The 27,539-nt window shown below is 42.4% G+C and overlaps 1 protein-coding gene across 2 annotated transcripts in view; it reads right to left on the bottom strand.

Moving 5' to 3' along the window:
* Positions 1-21,518, bottom strand: part of Fyn (FYN proto-oncogene, Src family tyrosine kinase) — a 200,268-nt gene extending 178,750 nt beyond the window's left edge. For both annotated transcript variants that reach the window (XM_005337419.4, XM_040283226.2), the window contains exon 1: positions 21,380-21,518. The gene's annotated coding sequence lies outside the window, so the exon portion shown is untranslated. The remainder of the gene's footprint in view (positions 1-21,379) is intronic.
* Between the last annotated feature and the right edge of the window lie 6,021 nt (positions 21,519-27,539).

Here is a 27,539-nt window from a genome sequence, read left to right as displayed (position 1 = left end):
CAGAGGTAGGAGCAAACTTTTGCATGGTACCTCTGTAATTTCAATCTGTGTGTATTGCAATGAGGAGCAGGAAAAGAGACGCAGCCTCCAGCATATGCCTGGCACGGGCTAAGTGCTGTCATTCCAATCTCACCAACCCTGCTGGGTAAGTATAATTTTCTCCTCATCAACCTTCAGTGCCCAGCTCACAATCATCTTTTCACTGTTTTCCTTGCCCACACTTGTGTACAGAATTAGCTTTCCCCTCTGCTGTGTTCTTCCTATACTTTATGTGGGGCCTGTTTCATTGCCTCCCTGTTAGAACTGCTAGCTCTCCAGAGGCCAGGATGGCCCTAACCACTGTGCCCACAACATGCAGGAGCTGGTGAGGAAGGGGTGACAAGTGAAGTGAGTGAAGGGGTGACAAGGGGCAGTGACAGAGTGGCTAATGAGTCTATATTAAATCAAACGGAGCCCATTCCTTCCTGCACTACGAGGTGGTGTTGCTTGTATTGGATGGGTGGAGACCAAGCATATAAATGCAGAGCCTGACCACATCTCACACACAACATGCCCTTAACCAGAAGATGACCACCTTCTTCAAATTCCATCTTGGGCCTTTAGCTTCAAAATAAGTGACAGAGATCAAATCTGGAATTTTTACTTTAATATTAACCAGCAATTCTTGTTATTTTAAAAATGTGATTGAGAAACTGAAATTCAATACATCATGGTCATAATCACATCTCATACATGAATTCAAGATTTAAATCATTGTTCAGGGTTTTGCTTGATTATTGAAAAAATATGGGAGATGGAAAAAAGTGAGATATGCCTTCCTCTTGCCACAGTATATTCTCTGTTCCAAATTCAACCTCTTCTACTACTTACAAAAGATTTAAAATATTCATTGACCTGCCAAAAAACATCTGCACGTTACTGGACACATCTTCGGTCTTCACATAGTTACATCTGAATGGTTTCTTTCTGCTCCAGGGATCACAGCTCTATTCAATCACAACTGAACCGGGAACCTCAGAACTGTACGTGGTGTGATGTCAGTGGCGAATGAGGATAAAATAGCCATTTGATAGCAATTTCCTTATCAAGCCTGTCAACAGGGACAAGTGTTCCTTCGGTTATTCTTAACTTAGGATCCAAAGCACAAAAAAGACCAGGCAGGGCCAGACGCTACTATAATCCCAAAGAAAGCTGAGACACATACAGAGCATACACAGAAGTTTCTCAATGCTCTCTGGTAAAGGGGAGGCCCCTGGCTCTCTGCCTGAAGCCCAGGAACAGGCCCACTTTCACAGTGGGCTCTCCCAGGCCAGTGCAGCTGCAGACAGGCACGCAGTGTGTGGGACCATCCACGTTCAAGGTCACCACAATTGCCTGTGCACCCCACAGCTGGATCAAGCCCCAGAGACAAGGCCCAGCTCAGACAAGGCTCTTTGTTGTGGGACATTTCTCGTTGCCCTGTTTCCCCAGGAAAAAGGCATTTTCCTCTAGCCATTCATCCTGGCCCCAGACTATCTCGCTCTCCAGAGTCCTCCTGCACACAGAAAACTAACGATGTTAGAGATGGTGGCAACTGCAACCTCTTCTCCTGTCTTGCCCCCCAGGTGAAGCAGTAAGTGCATGTTTCAAACAGCAAGGAAAGCAGGGCAGCAACAAGGCCAGCGCAAGATGATGCCACCCCAGGGGCGTCTTTAGCACACTTCCATTCAGGGGAGAGTCTAGTCTGGTAAAAGACAGCAAAGGTGTAGGGGGATACCCTTGTGTGTCCCACACAGGCAGGGCAGCACAGGGCTCAGTCAATGCTGTATGTGCTCTCATTCTTAATGACATAAATATTCACTTTGCCTCCTAAACAGGTAATATTTGCTCATTGAAAACTTACAAGATATGAAACCTAGGTTATGCCAGAGCTTCTCCTTTTTAGCCAGTGTTTCTCTGCACATGTAAAAGTTACATTTATGGCCAGCACCTTTGTCTAGCACAACGTGACGAAAAGCGCACACAGCTTCTGACGGAGGCAACCAGTGCTGTTCACTGCCTCGCCTATTTTAATTAGAAAGGGACAAAATGTAGAATCTACCACCTAAGGATGCCCCTCACCACTGACCTCTAAAGTACTCTTGGGTCCACAGTCAGGGAAGAAGCAGTCGGCTGGGAAAACAAGTTCAATCCCCAGCTTTGCTACTTATGAGTTCTGTGACTGGATGACAAGGGATGCAGCAAGGGTCATATGTCAAAAAAAAAAAACAAAAAACCAGGGGTCAGGGAGGTAATGCTAGCAAAAGCAAAGCAGGGGAGTGGAGGCAGGATGGCTGAAGAGCCCAGCCCGTTTCTAAGAGGACAGTCACATGCTGCCTGAGCAGACTGCTGTCACTACAGAAGGCACGTTCAATTTTGCCAAACCTGCCATTTTTTTTTTCAAGAGAAGCTGGAAACCCCCGGTTTTTATATAAAATGCCCTATTTAAAACTGTGTGTTTACATTTTTAAAATGTGCCATGCAAATCATAATGCCTATGCCTTTTCTGTTGAAGAAACTGATTGCTATCTGCTCCACTCCTGGGGGGTCAATTAGGAACACCAAAGTTTTTATTGTCATAAAAACAAGATAATGCAAATACATTCCAATTCACAAAGAGGGGTGACAAGTTCCTTTTGTTTATTTTTTTAAACCAGGGTTGACGACTACAAGGTTTGGTACTTTGTAGAAATATTGAAAAGTATACTTGAGCACATTAGCTTCTTTTAAAAAAAGAAGAAGAAGAAGAAGAGAGGTAAACTGTAGTAGACTTAGAGAATGGGGATGTGACAACTGGTGATCCCAGATCAAACAGTGGAGTGAAAGGCTGCTTGGAATGACTTCAATTGCTATCAAATGCCATGTGGAGACAGGTAATGTAATAATCCTCTCAAAAAGTGCTGTGGTAAAAGGCAGCAGAGAAGTAGGGTACTAGCCAGAGGAGAGTGGGTGGGGGTGAAGAGAGTATATCATTAAGAGAGATAAAATGACACGTGCATTCATTACATGATTATCACATTAAAGCAAACAGATAAAAAAAAAAAACCCAGGTGCCACCTAAAAAAATTGTGTCAGCAAAATACTAAATAGTGTTGGTGCAGTAAAAATTTTATTAGATGGAATTCAGAAGCTGAGATCCTGTTATTCAGGTTTTTCTAAACAAGAAGTCAGAAAAAGAAAAGGGGTGGGAGAAGAAAAAAATGAAAAATCTTTACTACAACACACACTGCCCCACATTTTACACTGTGCCATTTCTGTATTTGTCCTTTTTAGCCTACTTCTCTCACAGTCTCTCTTTGCTGAAATACATTAGTTGCCATGGAAACGATGTCATAGTGTGTAAAACCATTTACTGTCCTTGGAAAGGCATTCATGATAAAACTGAGCAGTAGCATGTTTTGAAAAGAGAAGCAACAGAAAGCCGTTATGCCAGAACCCGGGGTCTCAAAATCACGACTTCAAAGTAATCCTTTACCACCACCACCCTGTGTCCCTGAGAGCTTTTGCCTTTCAGTTTCCCCCCATTATCCAGAGGCACACCTTACCTAGTTATGTAGGCCAGATGTGTTTAAAACAAAGTCTCTGATCCGATGCTGATGAAAACAATAGACTCCCTATAATTCATGCTTCCTTCCATGCGGTGGGGAGGGGCTAGGAGACTACAGAATCAGAACGGTTGTGTGCATCACAAGACCTCTGCTAATGGAGAAGACCTGGTCCTGGAATTCATTTTGCTCTCTTAACTTCGTGATCAGAGACAGAAATAATATTTGGGACCTTGAGATTTGGACCTGAATTTCCTTAGTCCTAGGAATTAGCAAGACACACCTTCTCTTCAACTCTAAGTAAGTCACATTCTTTCATCAAGTAAACAACCTGAGCAACTCTCTCATGAGCCAGAGTGACAGAGAAAACAGTCAGGTAGCTCTCCCTGGAAGCTTATTATTCAGAAGGGGGCAGCTGGCCAAAGGCAAGGGCACAGAGGGCCCCTTGGGCCACGGTGGAGAACCAGACCTGATTTCAACTGCGATAGGAAGATGCTGAGGGAAGTGATGTAATCTACTTTTAAAAACTCCCTCGGCCATTGTGGGAAGTAGAATCGGATGGGTCAAGAGTAGAGAAGGACAGGGCAGCAAGGTTTCGGGAATAGTGCAGTCCGGATGAAAGAGGAGGACATGCAGCAGATGGAGCAGTGTAGTCTAACTAGGGTGAGTGTGCACCCTCCCTTGTCTGTGACAGTGCTCATCCCCTCCTGCTGCCCCAGCAGTCTGTCAGAGCAAGCATTTGTCCAAGATGTTCCACTTTGTAAACCAAGTATTACTATTAGGTGCATGAAAACACACCAGGAGTGAGTTTTGTAATCTTTACTTCACAGTTGTAGCTTCTGCTATGGTCTTGCATACCCGTGAGACAACTCTATGGCAAAGGGAATTTACCTTAACACGTGATTAAATCTGAAAGATGACTGATGGCCATCCATCTTTTTCCCTGTCCTTTTCCTATCTTGGTGTAACACCTCCTTTTCAATTGCAACACACAGAATGTTCACGGATACAACAAAGAGCACTTGGACGTGAGCAATCTAGAAAAGCTAACTACACCAGTTTGGGCAGTGAGAGAAATATTCTGCATTGCTACTCCCCCTCATTGGCTGTCGCTATGCTGGGACCCATGTCGAGCCTGAGAGGTACAGAACACCAAGTCAGAAGGGTGAAATGGAAGCACAGAATGCTATACATGAAAAGTGTGCATGAAATATTTGCAGGAAATAGACCTGCTAAAGATCTTTCAAGGAATTGTCTGAATGCCCTCATTACAGTGTTTTTCTCATTTATTGAATGGTTATATTATTTTTTTTTGCAATATCTTTTTTTTTTTTTTGGTGATGCTAGGCAAGTCACACCACAGACCCCAATTTTGTTTGTCAAGAAAGTTGATGATACATGTTATTTAGCACAGAATGCTTGTTGATATTGACTAACCACCATGGGAGCCACAGGGGTGTTCCTGACTACATAAACCCCAAGTCACAAATCTGCTAAAGAGGCACCAGCAAATGTTAATAGCTATTGTATTAAGATAGTGCTGATGACAACTTGTTCTTAATTGATTCTGCTCTCCCACCAGGTGTGGTGGTGGTGCATTCCTGTAATCCCAGTGACTCAGGAGGCTGAGGAAGGAGGACTGCAAGTTTGAGGCCTAGCTTCTGCAACTTAGTGAGAGACCCTGTCTCAAAATTTTCAAATAGATAGGTAGATAGATAAATAAATAAATAAATAAAAGGGCTGGGGATTTAGCTCGATGATAAGCACCCCTGGGTTCAATACTCAGTACCACAATAATTGATTTAGATTACTTTTGACAGGGTGTGTGTGTGTCTGTATGTGTGTATGTGTGTGTGTAAAGTATCTGTAATGTATCAGCTTCATTAGCAGAACAAAAAACTTTAAACAACTCAATGATTCCAATGTTATGGTAGAATTATCAGGTATTTTAAACTTTTTCGTAGGATCAAAAGAAAATTTGGAGAAGTTTATTCTGTCACAGGTGAAACAGCTCTGTTATTGTAAACACTGCTGTAAATTGTGCAAAGTTCAGCACAGAAGATGAAATTACTTGTTTTTGCAGTGATGATACATATAAAAATTTTGTGATGCTAAAAATGTTCTTTGGTGCTGGAGTTGTGGCTCAGTGGTAGAGTGCTTGCCTGGCATGTGTGAGGCACTGGGTTTAATTCTTAACACTGCATATAAATAAATGAATAAAATAAAAGTCCATCAACATCTAGAAAAATTTTTTTTAAAAAATAATGTTCTTACTTTTCAAGAAAACTATGGAGCAGAAAATGACTTAGAATTTGGGGTGGCACATGCATAATTCATAACTGCATTCAATCCAGGTAGGTATAGCCTTCCAAACATGAAAGAAAATTGTAGATGTAGAAATTGACAAACTGTATCATATATGCCCAGTTAGAAAAACCGAACCTACAAAATTTTTGTGTCAAAGCCAATGTTCAGCAAAAAATAGCACAGCAGTACATGCCTCCCTTTGCCACCTGTCATCCATCATCACCTGGGTTGTGTTTGAGAACCCACTCTCTGAATTGACCTGGGTGTGCCTTAACACTATGATAGGCAAGTCTTCTGAATTTTGGGTGCATTCTGTTCCAAACCAGTTGGAAATCTTTGATCAAAGCAATGAATGAAGCACCAAAATAGTCTAGCTTTTGAAGACGTTGCAGTTAATTGAAAATAAGGCTTGTGAACAGAAGATGTTGAAATTCATCCCAATGAAAGCAAAGGAAGGAGGAACTGAACACATTAAATGATAAGACTTGAATACTACCCAAGATTTAATTCTGAAATTATACTATGATGTTTTGTAATATCTTGACTCATGGCAATCTTTCGATGGTGCTCCTAGATTTAATTGGATACATTTATGATCTGTAGCAGAATGGGGTGAAATTGAGAAGGCCCATGATTTTATATCATCTACATCTGACAAAACATTCAAAAAGATCATATATCAATTTATTTCCTAAGTTTTGTCTTGTAAAAACATTTGTTGAAGATAAGAATTCTAAATGAGGGGGAAAGACCTGTGAAAATAAGAACAAAATATTTACACATTTCACTCTAAAAAAAAAAATTGTCTGGAAGAGCCCCTACTTAGCAAAATTGCTCTGAGCTTACCAGGGACTTTACATCTGCAGAAAGAGCTATTTTCTCAATTAGAAATACTGTGGTGTACACATAAATGCCAACTGGAAGTATTAACTTCAAATACTAACTATAAACAACTCTGAAGGGATCACAGGCAACTTCATAAGAAAATTAAAAACAATTTATTCTTCACGAAAAGTATCAGTAAAATGCATACTAGAGACAAGGCTACAAAAACCAGGGCGAGTAAATTATGTAGCAAAAAATAATTACTATCTTATGTTTTTGCAAATGCTCAGATAAGTGATACAAAAGACTTTTTATCTCTAATGTGTATAAACATGTTTTTTAAGTTTTAATAATTTTGATTTTAAATAGATTTTGAATAGGAGTATTTCACAGGTCCAAACTATTTTTTTTTAAATCTGCCAGTTCATAAATCAGCACTTTAAAAAATTCTATTATTTTATCTATGCAGGAACACCTCCTGATTTACATTATGGCCCCATTTCCACCTCCCTTGATTACCACTGACAGACAAGGGAAAACATGAGATGTATTTATGTTTTGAGATTTGCTCAGTACCACGGTAATAATCTTCTGGTAGGAAAATATATAAACAGTGTCTCAATAGGCAGTTCCCCACCACACCCCCAACAAAGGAATGCTTTGAAAGCAGGCCTAAAGATTTCCCTTCCAAAATTACTAGGTATTTCCAGGAACAGCAGGTTTTGAAAGACATCTTCTTAAATGTAGCATCATCCTTGTATGAATGTCAGAGAGAGATGAAATGTAATTAAAAAGAGTTTTCCCCCTCTCTCATTTGAGTGTTCTGGTAAGTACGTATGAATTATACTTGGAAATGAATCCTTTCATAAACTGGTGCTTTATTTAGTACTTGGGGATTGAATAAAAACAAAGAGCATTTCCCCTTGTATTTAGGAGCATATTTCTAGTCTTCACCCTGTTACCTTTAAAACAGGAAATGAAGAATTCAGACACAATAAAAATTCTTCTTTGGCCTCTATCATGGCAGGCAGTGAGGTCACTGATAAAGGCCCTGAAACTCTAATGTTTTCCACCCACCTGAGGCCCCCAGGGAACCAAGGTACTTCCTTGCACTGCACTGGGAAGAACTGCCACCTGCAAACAATGGGCAGCCAGAATCCCCACCAATATCCCTGCAATACTCTTTGAAACATCAGGTAGAGAGCTTTGCCCTCCGAGAGGACAGAACTCCTCATGTCCAAAATAAGCTTAATACAGGTATCCTAAACCATGGATTACTCAAAGGAAAAGCATAAGTAAATCTGCCCCCAAACAGATAAAAATATAGCCCAAATGCAGCCCAAATGTGCACTTACTGCGTGAAGACCTGTGAAAGGGTTGAAATGGTTGAATCTCAAAGGTTGAATTCAATTTGATTATGAACACTGTGTTCCTGCTTATGGTAGAAAGACAATCTTGCTATTTCCAGATAATGTATTCTCTTCAGAGTTAAACCTTCAGTTGCTTCGGGCAAGTAGTCAAATTACTCACTTCCAATGCCCCTCAGGGCTGTTCTTTTCCCTTTCCCTTCTCACCCATGGGGAAGATTACTTCCACCAGGCAGTGATGGAGACAGTGTCTGGCTCAAGTGTTGCCCTCCAAGCCCTCAGTGGCCTCTGTGGGACGTGTTGTCCCCCTGTCTTTGTGTGTAGGCTGACTGCTGATGTAGCTGGTCACCACCTCATAAGGGCTCAGCATATCTGTGGCCATGACCCCTGCTGGTCTCCAGTGGTGAGGTCAACATGCTGCCTTCCACGCCCTCTCCATTTTGATCTCTAGCTCTTCAGCATCTCCATGTTCCCCAACCTGACAAGTTGGACTGCTGAGATTTCCCCTACGCCACCACATACAGGCTTTGGGAAACTGAAAGGGGACACTATACTGGGGCCTGCTTCTGCCTAACAAAGCCCCACTGCAGGGTGCACTGCAAGGTGGTTTCCTTCCAGAATTCCTGACAGGATGCAAGGTACAAGTGCCCTCTGCGTTGGGGGCTTCCTTCAGCCTCTTGGAGTTTCTAACATCTCACTTATCTCTCAAGCTGAAGTCCAGGAACTGGGGCATTGGATCTCAGTGACCCACCCATTTCTTCAGTCTAGAATCTCTACAAGTTCCTCCCACTAACTCAGGAAGGGCTTCTCTCCTTCCTGGACAAAGAGAAACTATCCTGCAGCCTCCCTCCTGTTCACAGCTAAGTGTGCAGGACATGCCATCCCCTTCTGCGATCTGGTTCTCTGGAATCCACAAGTCATTTTTTTTTTTCCCCTAACAAAGCCTGCCTCTTAAATGAAGGCAGGGCTAACTGGTCTCTGAAACATGCTTGAAGGGCCTGTTTTGAACTTCAAAAGCTGAACAATGTCTTCTTTGTCCTTGGCCATGTTCTGGTCTCCCCCTGAAGTAATAGAATCTTTAACCTCAATGGGGAAGACTCCCTGGGTGATAAGAATTAGGAGGAAGGGAAAGTAAATTGAATACCAGTTGAAAATATTATTCCCACTAAACCAGCTGCTCATGATGCAAGGTCTGGAAGGTCCAGAACATTCATCCAGGATTTAAAAGCAAGCAAACAAAACAAAACAAAAAAAAGCACCAGCAACAGGCTGACATGTCCTTCTTCCAGAAGGCATTATTTATGCATAAAGAATTCAAGAATGGCTTTCCATTCTTGAATTCTTTACATCTGATATCCTTGATCCATACAGATACTCCCCTGTGGGACTCCTTCCTTCAGGGGCCTTGTTGTCTTTCTCTCTCCTTCTAAACCTGCTGTGTTCACTCAACACATCCCTGAGACCTCAGACCCTTCCTTCCTTATCTGTTCACTCAGTCCTTCCTTACCTTATCTTACACCAGGGCTATTCAGCCTTGATCCCTACTTTCAGCTAATTCAGCTGATGTTTTCTTCAGTCTTTGAGAACATCCTACTCACTTGACTATTTGAGCCAATTCTTCACTCAAGGTCACCACAAGGTCAGATTTTCCATTCCCAAGGGACAAGCATTACCAGTCAAACTCACCAAATTGGGCTAAGGGGAACCATTAAAAACCGGCAAATTCCAGTCAGATCTAAATCCAGAATGTGTTTTATTCTATCTATTAACACCCATCCTATAGTTTAGTGCTTGTTTGAATCTTTAAGCCCCTTCTGTCCATTATGCCAGCTCTCTCTCCTACTTCACCAATACCTCCCTCTCTAGTGGCTCAGGGCAGGGGGCACTGAGAGCTCAGGTGGGTGAGTCGGTGGGGACCACAAAGCAGGGATTTTCTCACGGTGGCTGCTCTGGATCTCAGCTACATGAGATCATTGTTGTGAGGACTAGCCAGGGAGTTTCATCCAAAGAACACAGTACTTCTGTCACAACTGGAGGTATGAGGATCAGGGAAGACAGTGGGGCTTGCCTTAGATGCCCCCTCTAAAACTTTCATGCACTATGCTCTTTCCTATATGGCATGTTGGCTGAGGTACAGCCAGATAACTTTGGGGGCTGCAGTTTTCCAAGTGCCAATCCTCTTTGGATCATATTTCTGAATAAAATAACCAGAACTCATCCTTTTCCCAGGAGCTACTTTTACCCACAGAAGATCTGGTTCTGCTTGATCCACATAGTCTTTATAGATTCTTCCCATGCACCCCTCATGGTCTTTGATAAGTAATTTTCAGCCCCTAAGAAAATTACCTCCAGGAAAAACCTCTTGGTACCTGAAATCAAGAATCTGCTGAATAATGACTACAAAACAGTGGGAAGCTTAGAATCATAATCAACAAGCATTGAATAAGTGCACAACTTAATTTAGTATTACACAGACTTGCCTCTAAAAATGGACAATATTGACAATGACAGGCACAAAAGTATCTGCACGTGAACAAACTGGGTAAATACAGGAAGTAGTGACATTATGTGCCAGCAAAGGGGAAAAGCGCACTTTCGTCAGAGCAGAGTGTGATCTCCTACATTTAAGGCAGAGGATGTGGTGGTGGGGAGGGGGCCAGCAAAGCATTTAAATCATAGACAGTGCTTGGTTAAGCAAGAAAAAACACCCTACCACCGGTTCCCAAAGATTGAAATAGCATTTCAAAAAAGAGGAACACAAGGTACGCTGCCCCCTTCCTTTTGCTGTAGCAGCTGGCCTGCATCCACAGCTGCTCTCCATCCCAGTGCATTGAATCTGGCATGTAGGTGAGGGTCAGGTGGGGGAAGCCAGTAATGAAGAATCCCAGGATGCTGTGTCCAGGTAGCTGAGGCTTAATGAATGCCTGGCAAACATTACCCCTCATGTTGATATGTCTTTTGTTACAGAAATGACTGGGGTAGTCCCTCCCCCAACCATGGAAAACATGTTATAAAGCTTATTTTCTATCATTCTTTTGAAGGATATACAAAGAAAAGGCTGAAGTTGGGCTGCTGTGTCAAATCCTTACTTTGTAGAAAGGACCTTAAGTCTGGGATAGAGCCCTCCGCTGCTGAGGAGATTCTTCAGATCATGCCACAAAGCAAACACAATTAATGCCTAGAGAGAAAGGCAATCCCACGGACAGGCTGTGTTCTGTCTGGCTGAGGGCTCAAGTAAACCATGCTTTGAGAGGTCTAGAAATAGGTGGGTGCATAAAAAGCTAGCACCTGCTTTCTCTTCCTCAATACCAGCAGCCCATTCAGCTATTCTTCTCTCTCCCATCATTCAGTCTTGTACTCTTCTGGTCTCCTCCAGATTTTGAATCATTCTGTATTTTCTCCCTGGTCTCATATATCATTCTGTACTGAATACCTTCCTTTTTTTCTTTTTCTTTTTTGGTTAAAATTGTGTTGGTGAAAGCAGAAGGAAAAGAAGTAACTGCTTTTTTGACTTTTAACAAAATGATTAAGATTCTAAACAAAAGATCTTAAAACACAAATCGTTCCAAGACACAATGGTAGTTCCTAAAATGGTCTAGGACAATGACCCAGCCTAAATCATATAGGAAGTAAATGTGCAGCCACCAGAAAATACAGAAACTCAACATCCAAGCAGATGACACCCTAGCATCCAGATGCCCAGGAAACCAGCTGCACATTCAGGACATGTCTAAGTAACATCTGCTAAGTACCTACCTTGAGAGTGACACTGTACTGCATGCTATAGATGGACAGACAAAAAGGTGGCACAGCAAACAAGATTTGGAACACATGGGGCCAAGAGTCTTCGGTTTCCTGAGAGGGCAAGACCCATACATATGGATTTCTTGAGTCTCGGCTAAATCAATTACTGAGCTTGGGCAAGTCATAAAAATCTTCTGAACCTTGGCTTTCTTGTATCAGAATTTAACTACTAATTTAAGTCATCAGAGACTGAAAGCAATTGAGAGATACAAATGTTTAATGGAAGAGAAGGAGAAAACTGGGATTTCAGCTGAGCCTTGACAAATGAATGGGATTCTAATGGAAATGAAGGATTTGTGGATTCCAGGAAAGGAAAAGAAAAGCCAGAACATTTCTTTCATATTCATGAGATAGCAGGTGTTATCCAGGTTAGTGTGGTGGTAGATGAGGTGAGCCAGGTGTGACTGGGAAGGACACAGAGACTGGGGAAGGCACAGAAGGCCAGGCTCTGGAATCTGGTCTTTCTGCTTCTATTTATTGTGTGGTTAGTAAAGGCAAAAGAATCAGTATGTACATCAGCCAGTACCTCCATTTCAACACGGATCTACGCCTCCACACTCAATCTAGAAAGTATGGGAAAAAGTGAAGCAACTGTTATTTGCAAACCATGGGAGAGGCTGAAGGGCACAACATAACAAGAGAACATCAAGAGAATGAGGATCCCGCAAAGGTGTACAAAGGACAGCCACACAGGGACATTTTTAGGGAGGAGACAACGATAAAAAATAGACAATGTTAGAATGTTACAGTTCACTGTTAACTCAGCTCCAGAGTTTTAGATCTGAAAAACAATGAAGCATGGTGTTTGTATTTCCAGGTTAGAAAATAAACCAGACAATACAAGGTGATACCCTCCAAACTCTGAGAGAGCAACCGGAGAAACCATTAACAGAAATCAGTGCCTTTTCAAGTATCCCAGTGAGTACATATATGCTGGACTATGGGGGAACACGTCACACCATATCTGGACTGGAATTAAAATAAAATTAAAACAAAAATCAAATTTCGCAAGTGACAATATTTGAAGTTGTTATTGCTTCTAAGTAGACCCAACACACGTGGGGAAATGAAAGAATTTGGTGTTTATTTGCCTTTTCAGTAGAGCTTAAACTGGGCAGCATTTCACAGAAATACAGAATCAGTAACGTATTCTGGAGATTAAAAGAAGGCATGGGAAAAGTTCCCTGGGCTTTGTTGTGGGGAAGGAGATCTGGCTCAATTTTAATTTTCCATTAAAGGCCTACTTTTCAATACAAAGCAGATGGAATTCTTATACAACTCCTGAAAAGCCTACTATTTTTGGGTACCTAAAAGATAGAAGCTCTGAAGAAAATGAAAGTGTTTGAATTCCTCAGATAAAATCCCACCAGCACATTCAAAAGGTGCAGGTACTTGCAAATCTTTAAAAGACAAGTTAAGAGGTCCTTCCTGCGACAGGCTCCCTCTGACTCCAGCTAGCTGATGATTTCTGCTTCTCTTCCGCCTGCTCCCACCCTAGTGGCTTCGAACTCCCTATGCCTGCTTCATTCCCTGCCCTCCAGAAGCTGTCGCCTCATGCTTCTGTCCTCCCTGAAAAGATTTTCAAAGTGTTCCACTCTGCCTGCTCCCTCCCCACTGAAATCAGAACAAGGCCTGGGAATTCACATGGCAGAAGATCCTCAGACTCTCATGCACCCCCTGCTCATATCATGAGATAAGACCTGGTTCCCCGTATTCTCCATCTTCCAATCTTCCAGGGTGGATGGAAGAACAAGAGGGCTGGTGTTCACCATGCACAAACAATGAGTTTTAGGATGGGAGCTGCTGGGTACCAATTTGCCCTCACAGTTCACAGGCTCTTTTGAGAGCTGGAACAAATTTAGAGTGAAGAGCTTATGTAGCTTGCTAGCCATGTGGCCCTGACTAAATCAACGTCTATGCTTCAGTTTTCTCCCCCTTTCAATGGGAATAATAATGACAGTCCTCGTGGAATAATGCTGGGTGTTGGCAAATCGACCATATGCAAGATAGAGTTACTGATTTCCAAAGAGCTCACAAATCAGTGTAAAAAGCCAGCACCCCACCCTCCCCAGGCCCCAGCTGACTCCCTCTGCTTTACAAGTCAGGCTGTGATGAGGGGTACCTCAGTGCTCTGTGAGCACAGGCTGAGGAGTGAAGGAAGGGCTTCCCAGCAGCCATGTCTTGAGTGGAGTCACAGTGAGACAGAGGTGACTTTGAATCTCCCATCGAACAACATATAGCTAACTGTGCAAAGAAAGGGCAAGGAGGCAGGGAACAAGACACCCCATTTCAGAGCAAAGCAGGAGAGAAAAGGGTGACACAGGCCTGGCCTCACTCTTTGTGAGCCTCAGTCTCTTTGTGTGACTAATGGGAATAACAATACTATGCCTGCCACAGTTGTAATGATTTAGTAAATTAGTGTATGTCAAGCACTGAACAAAGGCCTTCAGGGTTCAATAAAATGTAAGTGTTGATATTTGTATGGTGTATTCAGGGATGGGCAAGTAGCTGTTATGCTGTGTGTTTCTTGACACCATTAGAGATAGGGGAAAACAAGGCCAGAAACAAGGAGCCCTTCAAAAAGCTTTCTGAACAAAAGTAATCAATAGGCTAAGACTCTCCCTTGATGAACTTTTTTTTCTCCTAACAGCTCACAGTTGATAGGTGCTCAGTATATATTTGCCCAATCCAGCGAGGCGCAGCTTAAGGTCATGGGCTTGCTTGCAAGGGCACAGCATGTGATTAAACTCTGCTTCCAAAGAATAACTAAGAAGACCCAGTGCAGCCTCCCCTTTAGAGCAAGGTGCAGAGCAGGCCACTCAGAAGCAGGCGGAGACGGATGGGAAGTGCTCTCGTCCAAATATTACGACAACTTGGAGTCTCACAAACATTGTTAAAGTTTCATGAGTCAGTAAGCATTATCTTTGCTTCCCACGTTTTTATTAGGCCATAAATCCAGTTCAATTTATATCCTTCTAGGATTACTGCGTTCTAATCAAGTCCAGAGTGTCACTTATTCCTAAATTGTCTATGCTGCATGTCACCCAAGTCCATGTGGAAAATATTGTTCAGACTACTTATGTGTTTTAGTAGCTAAAAATTAGATTTGCTCAATCAGAAACACTAAAAAAAAATAAATGATTATATTCCTCTAAGTAACCAAATCACTTTTTTCACAGCAATCAAGTACATGACAGTCATAATTCATGTTTTTTTTTTTCCTACTCTGTAGTTCATTCTCCCTTTAGAAAGTCAGGATACATTATGAAGTCAATCTCAAGGGACTTAATTGTAAATAGGTTAAAATCTGGTTGTCTGACTAAAACAAAGAAACTCTTTTAAAGGGCTGACTTCAGAGTGCTTTCCTGTTTCTATTCTCAAGAATAAAGAAGACTCAGTATTTCTTAAGAAGACTTACTAAAAATTCTATTTTCAATCATACCACATAAATGAAGTTCCTACCTTCTCGAAAAATTCTTGCTCCAGAACTGACAATCACCCAAATCTTTTTCTAAATTACTCGAAATTTCCTTATATGCACACAAACCATTTTCACCTTCCCTAAAGGATAGATGTGTGTGTGTGTGTGTGTGTGTGTCTGTGTGTACATATGTACATAATTACCACATAAACATATCAAACTTTTCTTTATGGGGACACTATTCGGAGTGCTTTACATTGATTAACTATTGACTCCTCAAAATAGTTCCTGCTCACCATTTTAAAGATAAAGAAAGGTAGGCACAGAGAGAGGAGGTAATTTGGGCCAGCCCACATAGTTGGAAACCTGGGCCCTGCTCCAACTCCATGCTTTTAACCTCATGTCCCACCTGAGCTACAAACTTGATGACTTTGCCACCTTGAACAAGTCACTTGAACTCTCTGTACTTCATTTTTTTCTCACAAGTAAGTCATTTTACATATTGGACTATATGATCTCTAAGATTCTGGGTCCCATGATATATGCTCTTGAAAACCTCTGCAAGAGAGTCCCTCACAATTCTACGTTCTGCAGATTTTGACATGTACTTCTACCTGGGCTGGGAAGTGCCAGGTTTTAAGATTTATACGCTTTCATTCCCCTAATGCTACGCTGCTCAGGCTCAGAAATTGTTGGTGCTAAAGCCAATAGCACTTTTCATTCTGTATCTTGTTATCTCTGCAGCCCTAGATATGAACTCCCCCAGGTCTGTCCAACACTTCGTACCTCTCCCACTCAGGGCCTGTACTCCTCCTGCATTCCTGGGCTCACTCTGGCCCTGTCTGCTCCTTATACTCCATGTACTCTCCCTGGGTGAACTAACCCACATCCATGGCTTCAAGAATCTGTCACTTACTACTAACAAATTTATATTTGAATTCTAGCCCTCTTCCCTTACTCCAGACCCATGTATGCAATGAAGACACCTCCACCTGGAAGTCCAAAGTGTGTGTGATGACATCTTCCCTTTGCACACACCCAGTTTACTGTACTACCTGTTTCCACTATCTCCCCACCTCATTTTCCAAAGACCCCTTTTCTATGCACTTCCAGATCACTCTTTCTCACCCTATCCCCACTTCATCCCTTCCATTTTGACCCTCACCTATAGTTCATCTGAGTTTCTAGTAACTATCCTCCCTGAATCAGTCGGCCTGGCTCTGACCAAAGGCCCACACACTATGGCCAGGTGATACTTTTAAAATCCAAAATAGGTCAAAGTCACATCTCCACTTATAATTCTTGAGTAACACTTATAAGTACTTATTAGAATCTTCTCAATTTCTTCTCCAGCCCTGTATTCTTCCTTTTTCCATCTCTCTACCACCCCATTGGGTCGTGAACTAACTGCAGCATCCCAAAAGGTCTCTGCCTTCACCTTCTGGGTAGTTCTTTCTGGAGCAGTGGCCTTCCCACATTTAACTAACCAACTCCTACTCCCAGATACCTCTTCCTCCAGTCTTTACTGTCTGGTTGCCCCACCTCTTTGCTGTGCATACTCTCTGTGTCCTGTGTATGTACCCCTAGAATCAGCATGTTTAATACTGTCAGAGGCTTCCTCCTTTCTCAGTTGAGCCAGTAGGTAAGTTCCTTGGGGCAGGATCACCACCCACCACTTTTTGCTCCCAAGCACTAGTTCAATGTCTGGCAAATTGTAAATGCAGACAATTCACCAATTCATACATACCTATCTATATAGAAGGACCTCTGCAGAAGGACCTAGCTTAAAATAAAGAAGCACAGAGAGTGAAACTACTTCCAGTATCAACATACTTTGATTTTGCATTTTCAAATTTTATTTTTTGTTTCCCAGATGAATAACAGATGAGGGTCTAAATAGAAGAAAGAAAGGTAGGGATGGATACTTTATTAGATATAAAGTTCTGTTTTCCATCAACCAGAAGTCTCAATTTCCAAAGTATGCTAACCACCCACCTCCCTTGTAAAAAATGTCTTAATTCCTATCATGACTATAAACATATGAAGTATTTTGAACTGCCTAGTGACTTAGTGGAAGGGCTTTGGAACCAAACTAATTGAGCCTGATTTTGACTCTAGCACTTAGTAGCTACATGATCTTTTGGGTTAGTTACTAGTAAGTTACTGAAACTTGCCCATTCGTAAAATGGTAATTATAAGTGAAACCACTTCATATCATTATTGTTAAGATTTGAGCTTAAATAGTACATGACACACAGTAAATTATCAATGTTAGCTAATTATTATTATTATTTTATTATTATTATTATTATTATTATTATTATTATTATTATTATTATCTCTTCTAGTACACATTGAGCTTCTGAAGAGCAAGGACAGCAGGAATATTCATTTCTACAGCCCCATGTCCCCCAATGTCTTACACAAAATAACATACTAGGCTGATGTTTGCAGAACTGATGAATAAAGCAAAGTGTTCACAGCCAAAAACAGAAAGAAAGAGCATCATTAATTATGATCACAGGCATGGGCAGAATTCAGAACTGCTGCAATAGTTTGGAGACCTGTGGAGAACAGGGACTATCCAGAACACTAGCAGGTTTCCCTGTTCCTGGAGATCTGAAAGCTCAAAACTTCCAAGAAATGCACAGGACAGACAGCTGCTGATGAAGGGGCCCAGGTGGAGCTGAAGAGCTGAGCTGGCTGGGCATCTGGCCTTCTCTTTAGAAACTTCCATGTCCCAGTGGTAGAGCAGTTGCCTAGCATGCACAAAGCCCTGAGTTCCACCATCAGCATGGCCCTGGGGCAATGAGTTTTACCTTTCCTATTCTGCTTCATTTCCTCTTAAGGATATGTGATTTCCAAGGATCCCACTAGCCACTATGGAAGTCTATAAAATCACCAGACAAAGATGGAGGCCAAGGAAGGTGCTTCTGGAGTAAAAACCACCACATCAAAGTCAACACAGGAAGTGAAAGATGGACTATATGATAAGAGATTACTGAGTGAGAAGTGGCCCCTTAAAACATGACAAAAAGCAAGGTTTCTGAAATATGATTAAGATGAAAATAACTGAACTTACAAAATCAAAAGAACAAAAGCAAGGATGGGTGTCGGCTCTTAGATTTCCATTTAATTTAATTACCATCAGCCAACAAGCTTCTTGAGGGTAGTGGATATACCTTGTTAAATGGGAGTGTTTGGCAGAGCTGTTCATCAAAAATACATTTCTTGTCCTTTTTTTCTGGACACATGGCTTACCTACATTTCTCAGGGCCCCTTGCAATTAAATTTAGCCATATACATAGCCCTCATGTTTGTAGAAGTGATGTGGGTCATTTGTAGGCCAAGACATTTTACAAGTGGATACATCTCTTCATTCTGTCTTTTGCCCAGTCAGCTAAAACAGGCTACAAAGAAAAGCCATGTAATTGTGCAGCTAAAAGATAGGGGCAAGGGACTCAGAATTGCCAAATGGAAGAAAGCCACCCAATGACCAGAAACACCCATTTTGGACTATTACATAGGCAAGAATAAATGTGCATTGCTTTTGAATGATTATATGTTTGCAGGCCTATTTGTTACAGCTGCTAACATTATCCTAATTAAAACAGGTGTCCATACCAATGATCTAACTCATATTTGTTGATTGTTAAATGAACCACTGATTACCTCCTAATGTAATACTTGGTAGGAAATGAGACAAATGAGATTAGGCTCCTTTTCTCAAGGTACTGACCAAATTAATGGTAGAAACAGCATGACAAACATAATGCCTGCTGCTAATATTTGAAAACAACATGGCTCAAAAAAGAGTTAATGAAGTCTTCAGAGGGAAGATGACATTTGTGACAGACTCCAAAGGTTAAAGAGAATTTTTAGCAAGTCAGATTAGGTTGGAGACTCCAACCTAAGACTCCAACCTGAGAGGAAAGTAGAGTATGCATTTGTTCACATTCAACCTTATCATTAAGTCTCTAACTTGGTCAACAGAGTGCGAGTTTATTGTGCACTGACTTTTCTTTCTGTGTCTGGCATCCAACAAACAAGTCTTTGTTTTTACAGTACCCTCATTAACTCTATTTCTTTTTTTAATGTAAAAAGTTCCACCATAAATGTCCTTAGAAAGCACAGAAGCAAATATTTAATGAATCATAATAACTCTTTTCTGATAAAATTCTTGAAGAACAAACTTGAGACTGTTTTGTTGCTTGCTATAGTCCTGATCTTAGGAATCAACAGGCCCAACGAAAGTTTTGACATTATTGATTAAGCACATGCCACCTGTTTACAAAACAGAACATTAAGCCCAAATTTTTCATTAACACTTCTACTTTAAGAGGTACATCAGATAGTCCAAGGTTCAGCATTCTAAATCTTCTGTTCAGAGCTAAGTGCCCCAAAGCCTCAGATAGTTAAACTACTTCCTCTAAAAGACTGTGAGTTTCTTCAGTTGAAAGCACAGTGCCCATGGGGTAGGGACTGGGGAGAAAGACTGGACAGAAAATGAAAATTATTATAGTTGCGTAGGTGTTAAGAGGAAGAGTGTGGGCATCTGAAGGCTACCATGAAGTAAGCAAGACAGTTTCCATGGTCTTGCAAGTGCCAATTCAATGCAGGTCCTCAGTTACTTAGTTGAATAAAAGAGTAAAACAGCATCATAGGGCAGACCAGATTTCATTTCAAAAGACTCCAGCAAAGAAGCCTTAGACTAGATAGAAGAAACAAGTCAGGTTTCCTCACTCTTGTCAAACACCAATTTAATTCTAATTCAGAAACAAAATTCTTCTGATCCTACACCAATTTACCCTATCCCAACTCTTATAACTATCCTCAAAAGGAGAAGGGGTAAAATGAGGGAGTGGGGAGGTTATCTTAAAAGTAAACTCTCAAAACAGCTGGGATAATTTTCCCCTTAAATCTAAGACACATAGCAGCTGACAGTCTACACTACTGGTCTATGAACACAGCAAAATGCTGCCACCTGCCACCCGGCATCTAGGGGGCCTTTCTTTTTTTGGTAAATGTGACAGGAAAGACTCTGAGAGAAGATCAACTGCTTCCTAGGAAAGAAAGGGAAGCCCTAGGGAAAAGAAACAAGAAGCATGGAGCCGATGATCCTTGGGTACTTTGTGTGTCTCCTGCTATGCACTGAAAGGGCTCTTTGTGTGTTACACACACACACACACACACACACACACACACACGAGTCTCTGTGATTTATTGGGGGAAGGAGAGGCTAGAAGGGTGATTTGATTATGCCTCTTCCCTAAGTGTCCCAGCAAATACCGCCTGGGCCCAAGCTCGGTGGCCTCTTCTGGCCCAGTCCCCCTCTGCCTGTAGCCGCAGAGATAAGAGAGGGGAGGAGACCAAACAAAAACAACCATCGATCTAGGGAAGTGGAGAGGAAATTCAGCGAGTGAGCAGGGAAGGGAGGAGAAAGGAGCTAGAGAGAGCAGCAGGGGTGGGGGACAGAGGAAGAGGAGGGAAGGCTCCGACACAGGGGAAAGGGGAAGGGTGGGTGGGTGGTGGCACAGGAAGAGTGAAGGGGTGGATGGGGGAAGTGCAAGGGAGGTGCCAGAAATAGGCAGTAGGATGCGCTGGGGAAGGCGACGGCCGCCGAGGGAGGAGGCCCAGAGGTGGAGGAGTGGGGCAGGGGTTGGGTGGGGAGGGAAGCAGCACGGGGCATCAATTATTAAGTGATTACATCATCCTTGACATTAAAACAACACACACAGCCCTAGTCCCCACGGGGGGCCCCAAAAGGAGGGCGGGGGCGGAGTCTGGGCCAGCCTCGCCCCCAAGCCAATTCCGATTCCCACCCGGCGCCGGCTAACAGGCGAAGAAATGAGCCCCCATCCCTGCGCTACCTCGGGACCGCACCCCACAAAGGTGTCCTGCGACAGGGCCTCGGGAAGACCCCTAATGCTGCCAACTCTCCCGCAGCCCCGCGCGGTGCCCCAGAGGCGGCAGTGGCGGAGGGACTGCAGCGCGGGGCCCCAGCCGCGGGGGCCGCCCTGTGCGGGGGCGCGGGCGGCCGGGCGTCTCCGCAGCATCCCCGTGGCCTCCAGAGGCGCATCCCGGCAGCTTACCTGTGCGGCGCTCAAGCTCCGAAGCCTATTCACATGGTCCACTCCCCGCCCTCCTTCGGCGCGGCCGAGGCGGGTCCAGTAGCTCCGCAGCGGACCCGGGAGCCGGTGGGCCCTCCGAGATCTCCGAGGGGGCGGCGCCGGGGTGTCCCCGGCCTGGCCGCCGGATCCCTCCCTGGCGTGAGCCGCGGCTTTGTGTGCGCCCGGAGAGTGCTCGGTGCACGGGGAGAAGCGCCGTGCGCCCGGACAGCGGAGGACGCCGGGCTCGGAGCGCAGCCTCGCTTCTGCTCTCGCGGCCGACCGGCGGGCGGGTCTCGGCGGCCTCGGGCTCGCGGCGACCCCTCCTCCTCTCCCGCGGCAGCCCCCTCCCCGCCGGCTCCGCTCCTGACAGATGGCGCAACTGCAACGACGCGCCGCCGCCGCCGCGGCTGCTTGCAGCTACTCTCGCCGATGCTCGGGCCCCTCCAGCTCCCGAGGGGAGCGAGGAGGGGGCGGGGCATGACCTGAGAGTGGCAAGTCGCTCTGCCCTATCAAAGGGCCCCTTGGGAGCTGCGGGCCTCAACCATTGGTGTGTGGGACGGGGGCGGAACGGCCATGGGTGGTGCCGCCGAGTGGGTTGAGCGTTACTGTGGCAGCGGGCATCCTGGCGTGCGTGCAGTGTAGGGTGTGCGAGAGGATGCGAGGCTGGAGGAGGATGTGTGTGTGTGTGTGTGTGTGTGTGTGTGTGTGTGTGTGTGTGTGTGTGTGTGTGTGTTAAGGATTGTGCGGAGTTGTGAGTTAGTGGGATAGGGCAGGAGAAAGAAGGGAGAGCATAAGCTGCAGTTTCTCTTTTGCGGTAGGTTGCAGCTACTACTAAGAATCGGTACTTGCCATTCCCCCCCAAACCATGGGATCCTGCCTCATAAAGGAATATTTTGCCTTTTTTATTTGAAGGTGGTAGGATAAGATGGAAAGGGTTAGAGAGTGGTAATAGCAGTGTATCCTCTAGTGAAACTAAAATTTAAAAAAAAAATTAAAGTGCGGAGCAAAGTAGAACCCTATCACAGAACCTTGGAAAAACTAAAAAGAACCCTGGAACCGTCCAATAAATAACCAGGAGAAAGAGAATTTGAAATTAATATTATTTCATCAGTCTCCTACTTTCCTGAGCACGCATATATATTTCTCTTTGAACAAATATCTGGAGGAAAAATTACTGAAATGAGAGGTCCAGGCAGCCAGTAAGGAACCCCAAATCACAGAGTAGTGGTTTCTTTGTACATTTTCCCTCAAAATCACGTGTAATTGTAGCCATTGGTTGTCATTGGTTTCTTATGACTTTCAAACCCCTTATCCCCCCATATTCATCCTCCCCCCCCATATATATGAACGAGTCTGAGCTTTTGCTCAGATTTTCCTTGATGAAATAATTGCTGGTTTAGTTTACAGTTAGAAGTACATCAGTCTTTATTTCCTATCCAGCTTTTCTATGGCAGGATGTAACTTCATAAAAAGAAACACTTTGGCTTCCTGATTTTCTTTATAGGTAATTCCTGTTTACTGAAAGCTCTACTTCAAGGCATGCTCAGAATCATTCTCCTTAATGATTCTGGCAAAAACCCTACCCTTCACTCTCAGCAAATCTTATGTTAATGTTCTAAGAAATATGAGTGAATCAGCCTTAGCTTCTAAATTCAAAATCCATAATATTACCTTTCCTGCCCACTATTTTTTACTGTAGCTTAAAAACATCAGTCACTTTTGCAAACTTTTTTCCTTCTGTACACAGCACTTTCTTTGAAAAAAAAGTGCAAATATTTATTAAATTATCTCCATTTTGTAGATGATGAAACTAAGAAAATTAGGAGTTTAGTAATTAATTCAATATAATAATGTATGTGATTACTGGGGACTTTCTCCCCTTTCTCCTCAAGCAAAATGGTAAATCAAAGTACATTTAAATTGAGCATCTGGTAATTCATTCCAAAGTCACATGAAATGGAATCATAGCTAGGACTGGTATATTTCCATATAAGAGAATGCCAACTTTGACTACTCAAGAATTGCCTACCTTGGCCAGGCACAGTGGCACACCCCTGTAATCCTAGCAGCTAGGGAGGCTGAGACAGGAGAATCATGAGTTCAAAGTCAGCCTCAGCAATGGTGAGGCACTAAGCAACCTCTGTGACCCTGTCTAAATAAAATATAAAATAGAGCTGGGGATGTAGCTCAGTGGTCAAGTGCCACTGAGTTCAATCCCTGGTACCACAAAAAAAAAAAAATGCTTATCTCAAGAGAAGGGATAGCCTACCATGGCTGTCCTAGGTTTATTTAGATTAGAATGGAGAGACTGTTGCCTACAATAATGGTTGTCAAAATTGAGCATTAAAATTGCCTGAAGAGGCTGTTAAAACACAGACTGCTGAACCACACTGCCAGAGGTTTTGATTTAGTAGATTTGAGATGTGGCTGAATGATTTGCACTTCAAACAAGTTGCCAGGTGGTGTTGCTGCTGGTGGTGTTCTGGGTACCACACCTTGAGAACCACTGATAAAGAACTAGGCTCTCCAGTGCAGTAGCCACTAGGTACAGTGGTTGTTATGTTCATAAAATATACTTCAGTACTCAAAAATTGGCTCATATAAGTTGAAATATGCTGTAAATATAAAACATTCAATTTCAAAGATTTAGCATGGAAAAATGGAAAGTAAAATATTTTTATATTGACTTCATGTTATAAGAGTTATATATATTATGCTAAATAAAATATATTAAAGTTTCATGTCTAATATGTGTAATATACTTAATAAATAAATTAAATTTCACCTGTTTCTCCTCCTCCTCCTCCTCTTCCTCTTCTTTTTCTTTTCTTGTTTTGTGGTTCTGTGGATCAAACTCAGGGCCTTGCTCATGCTAAGCTACTGGTCTAACATAGAGCTGCACTCCCTGCCCTTCTTTTGCTTTTTAAATGTAGCTGGAATAGCATTCAAAATAACATGTGATTTGCGTTATGTTATATTTTTATTGAACAACACTGGTTCAGAGTTCTCTCTGATTTCAGCCCCACAGGGCACATTGATGAGGCAGATCATTTCTCCTTTCTGAACTTTCATGACCACATACATAGAATGGGGGAAATAACAAAATTATCTTGCGTTCTTCCTGTGAAAACTAAATGGACATCGAAGCATTTGATGCACACCTTTCTTCATTTTATAGGTACGCTTTCATATACTCTAAGAAAAATCACTCCTAGATAGAGACCTTGGAGTTTCATGCTCAGTTCAATCTATCCCTTCAAGATATCTGGAGTAGATGGTAAGTTGTTTGGTTGTTTATAATTTCTTCAAGAGGGTCACTTTTTTAGCATCTGCAACTCTAATAGCTTCTTGATCTAATTAGTGGACAAAAAGAAAGACAATATGATTAAAATGACAGCTTAATCAGCTCCCAGGGAGACTTCCTTCTCTGTTTTGTAATCCTCTTCTTACCTTCCTTTTTATCTGCTGCTATTCCTAAGTGTAGCCTTAAGTGGATTTGGCCTCCTTGGGAGGATTTGTTAATGGTCTGAATAAGTGTATAAAGCACTGCAAAAGATTTGGGTCCTATTGCCCATTTTGATCTACTCTGCAGGTCTCCACAGAGAACTTGGTTAAAGATCTAAGACACTGTCCCTGGCCTACCCAAGACAAGTCATGTTGTCCTTTAAAAGCCTCAGTTTTGTTTTCTTATGGGAAGTTTCTGTAATACAATGTAGACATTTCTCTTTCATTTGATTGTTATTGGTTATTTTTTCTACTTCTTTAATTTTTTTTTTTTTTTTTGTGTGTGTGTGTGTGTAGTGCTGGGGATCTAGCCCCAGGCCTCTACCACTGAGGTATTTTCCTGGCCTTTTAAATTTTTTATTTTGAGATGGTCTCACTAAGAAGCTCATGCTGCCCTCAAACTTGTAATCCTCCTGTCTCAGCATCCTGAGTACTTGGAATCACAGGCATGTACTACCACCCCAAATTTCTTCCTTCTGTTCTGGCTTTCTTATTTTGTCTCAGCTGAATTTCCTATTCTCTTGCTTTCAAAGTAATATTTTTCTTATTTTAAATTGTATGAGTTTTATCTTATCATTTTAGTTTTAATCTCAAGTGTCAACTCAACAGCAACACATGGTAAACCTAAGAACCTTTGATATAGAGTTCTTACAAGTGAAGAAAACAAAAATTAGTGCTCCAAGTGAAAAACATGTGCAAAGGAAATGCATCTCTGAATAGCTGATGGATATAATAGCTGAAGGATTCACTTGTTTCCAAAACTATGTAAAGATATAGTATGCTTCAACTGACTAATTGGCTGATGACAAAAGGACGTGGGGAGATGGATGCCTATACCCTAGCAGTTGAGTATGAATTGGTACATTTCTGGAGGGCAATTTAATAATATTTGTGAAAACACTGTAACAAAGTATATACCTTTACCCATCAGTTCTACTTCTGGGAAAGAATGCAATAAATTTGCAAAGATGAAACCACAATGGGAATAATGAGAATATTATTTATCCTAGTGAAACACTGAAACAAGTTCATTACTATAGGCTTTGATGTATAAATTGTATTAGAATGCTACATAGTTGTGAAAATGATGATATTTATTTATTTATATGGATTTTCACCATAAGTTAAGAAAAAAATTAACAATGAATGAGTATTATATTTATTTATGTATGTGTGATAGTGTTTCTACATTTATAGCTCCATAACTTTGAAACTTATCTGTATTTTAAATTTTTCATAGTAAAAATATGCAGGAAGCACATATACAAAATTTATTTATTTTTTCCTCTCCTTTTATTTGGGTACCAGGGATTGAACCCAGGAGCGCTTAACCACTGAACCACATCCCAACATTTTTTTTTGAGACAGAGTCTTGCTATGTTGCTTAGGTCCTCACTGAGTTGCTGGGCTGGCCTCTGACTTATGATCCTCCTAATTCAGCCTCCTGATTTGCTGGGATTATAGACATGAGCCACTGTGCCTAGATTCTTATACTTAACAATTTAACCAAGTTGTCAGACTGTAAGTCAACTTTGTTTTCTTTTTTCTTAATTGTCTCAGCTTTTTTGAATTGTACATTTATTATATGATTAGAGGAACAATAAAAACTGATTTTAAACTTGTTTCTTCTTTTTCTACTTTATTCCCCACCCCCTTTCTTCTCTGCCATTTTCCCCCTCCCTTTTGAAGGAGCATCACCTTGAGGTGGTACCAAGTAGCCAGGGTCAGTGAAGCCTTCTGTTCCTTCAACCCAGTCACCCTTCCAGCTGCTGGTGGATATTTTGTGACTTGAAAGACTGATTTTCAAAAAATAGTTCCCTCTGAGAGCAGGACACAATGGTCTGGCACACCTGATGTACTGTTTAACTCCTGCTTCTGATACCTCATATCTTCAAATCCTTATGTAAAGAGCTATGTAATTTAAAATCTATGACCTTCAGAGCATGGACAATGTGTTTATGGCATAATGGGTCAAAGCTCACCTGGAGTCAGAAGGAGATAGGTCCTGGGAAAACTCAGGTGGGACAGACACCATATCCAATACGCCAACCTGAGCTCAGGAAAGGTGGTATGTGGTGCCCCTGGGAGAGGCTTAGCCAAGCTTTTAAAGCTGAGATTCTAGCTTCTCGAACTTGTTTAATTCTGCCCACACTGGACTGTTGTTCCTCCTGGCCGTCCATAGCTGGGAGGGTGTGTTTCTGCAGCTCCCTTCCCTCTTAAAAAGGTGGAGAGTGGGATGAATAGTCAGGAATGATTATGAACATGGTTTTGGAGCCCAGGTGTACTGGGCCTCTGCTGGCTGCTCTCGGTGTATCAGAGTCAGTGCTGGGCAAGCCAAGCCTACATCCCAACCTGAACACAAGGGTGTTGATTGGAGATGGCCTTTTTGAGTCTTTACCCAACTTACTAAGGGAGGCCTGGATTGTTATCTGGAGAGATTCAAGTGACTGGGAATGGGACTGAGTCAACCTTGGTGATCTATATGTAGCCTCTTCTAATGTATAGAGTTAGCTTCAAATAGACCTCCTTTCTGTAGGAGTGTAGGAAGAGAGGCTTTTCTGTCCTAAAGTGACCTATCCCTTTCATTTACATCCTAAGCAGCCATACCTGTCACCTCTGCTTTCTCACCTCCTCATTC

Source organism: Ictidomys tridecemlineatus, chromosome 8 (genome assembly GCF_052094955.1).
Source record: "Ictidomys tridecemlineatus isolate mIctTri1 chromosome 8, mIctTri1.hap1, whole genome shotgun sequence".
Classification (NCBI taxonomy): Eukaryota; Metazoa; Chordata; class Mammalia; order Rodentia; family Sciuridae; genus Ictidomys; species Ictidomys tridecemlineatus.
This window is presented reverse-complemented; position numbering and strand designations above follow the sequence as displayed.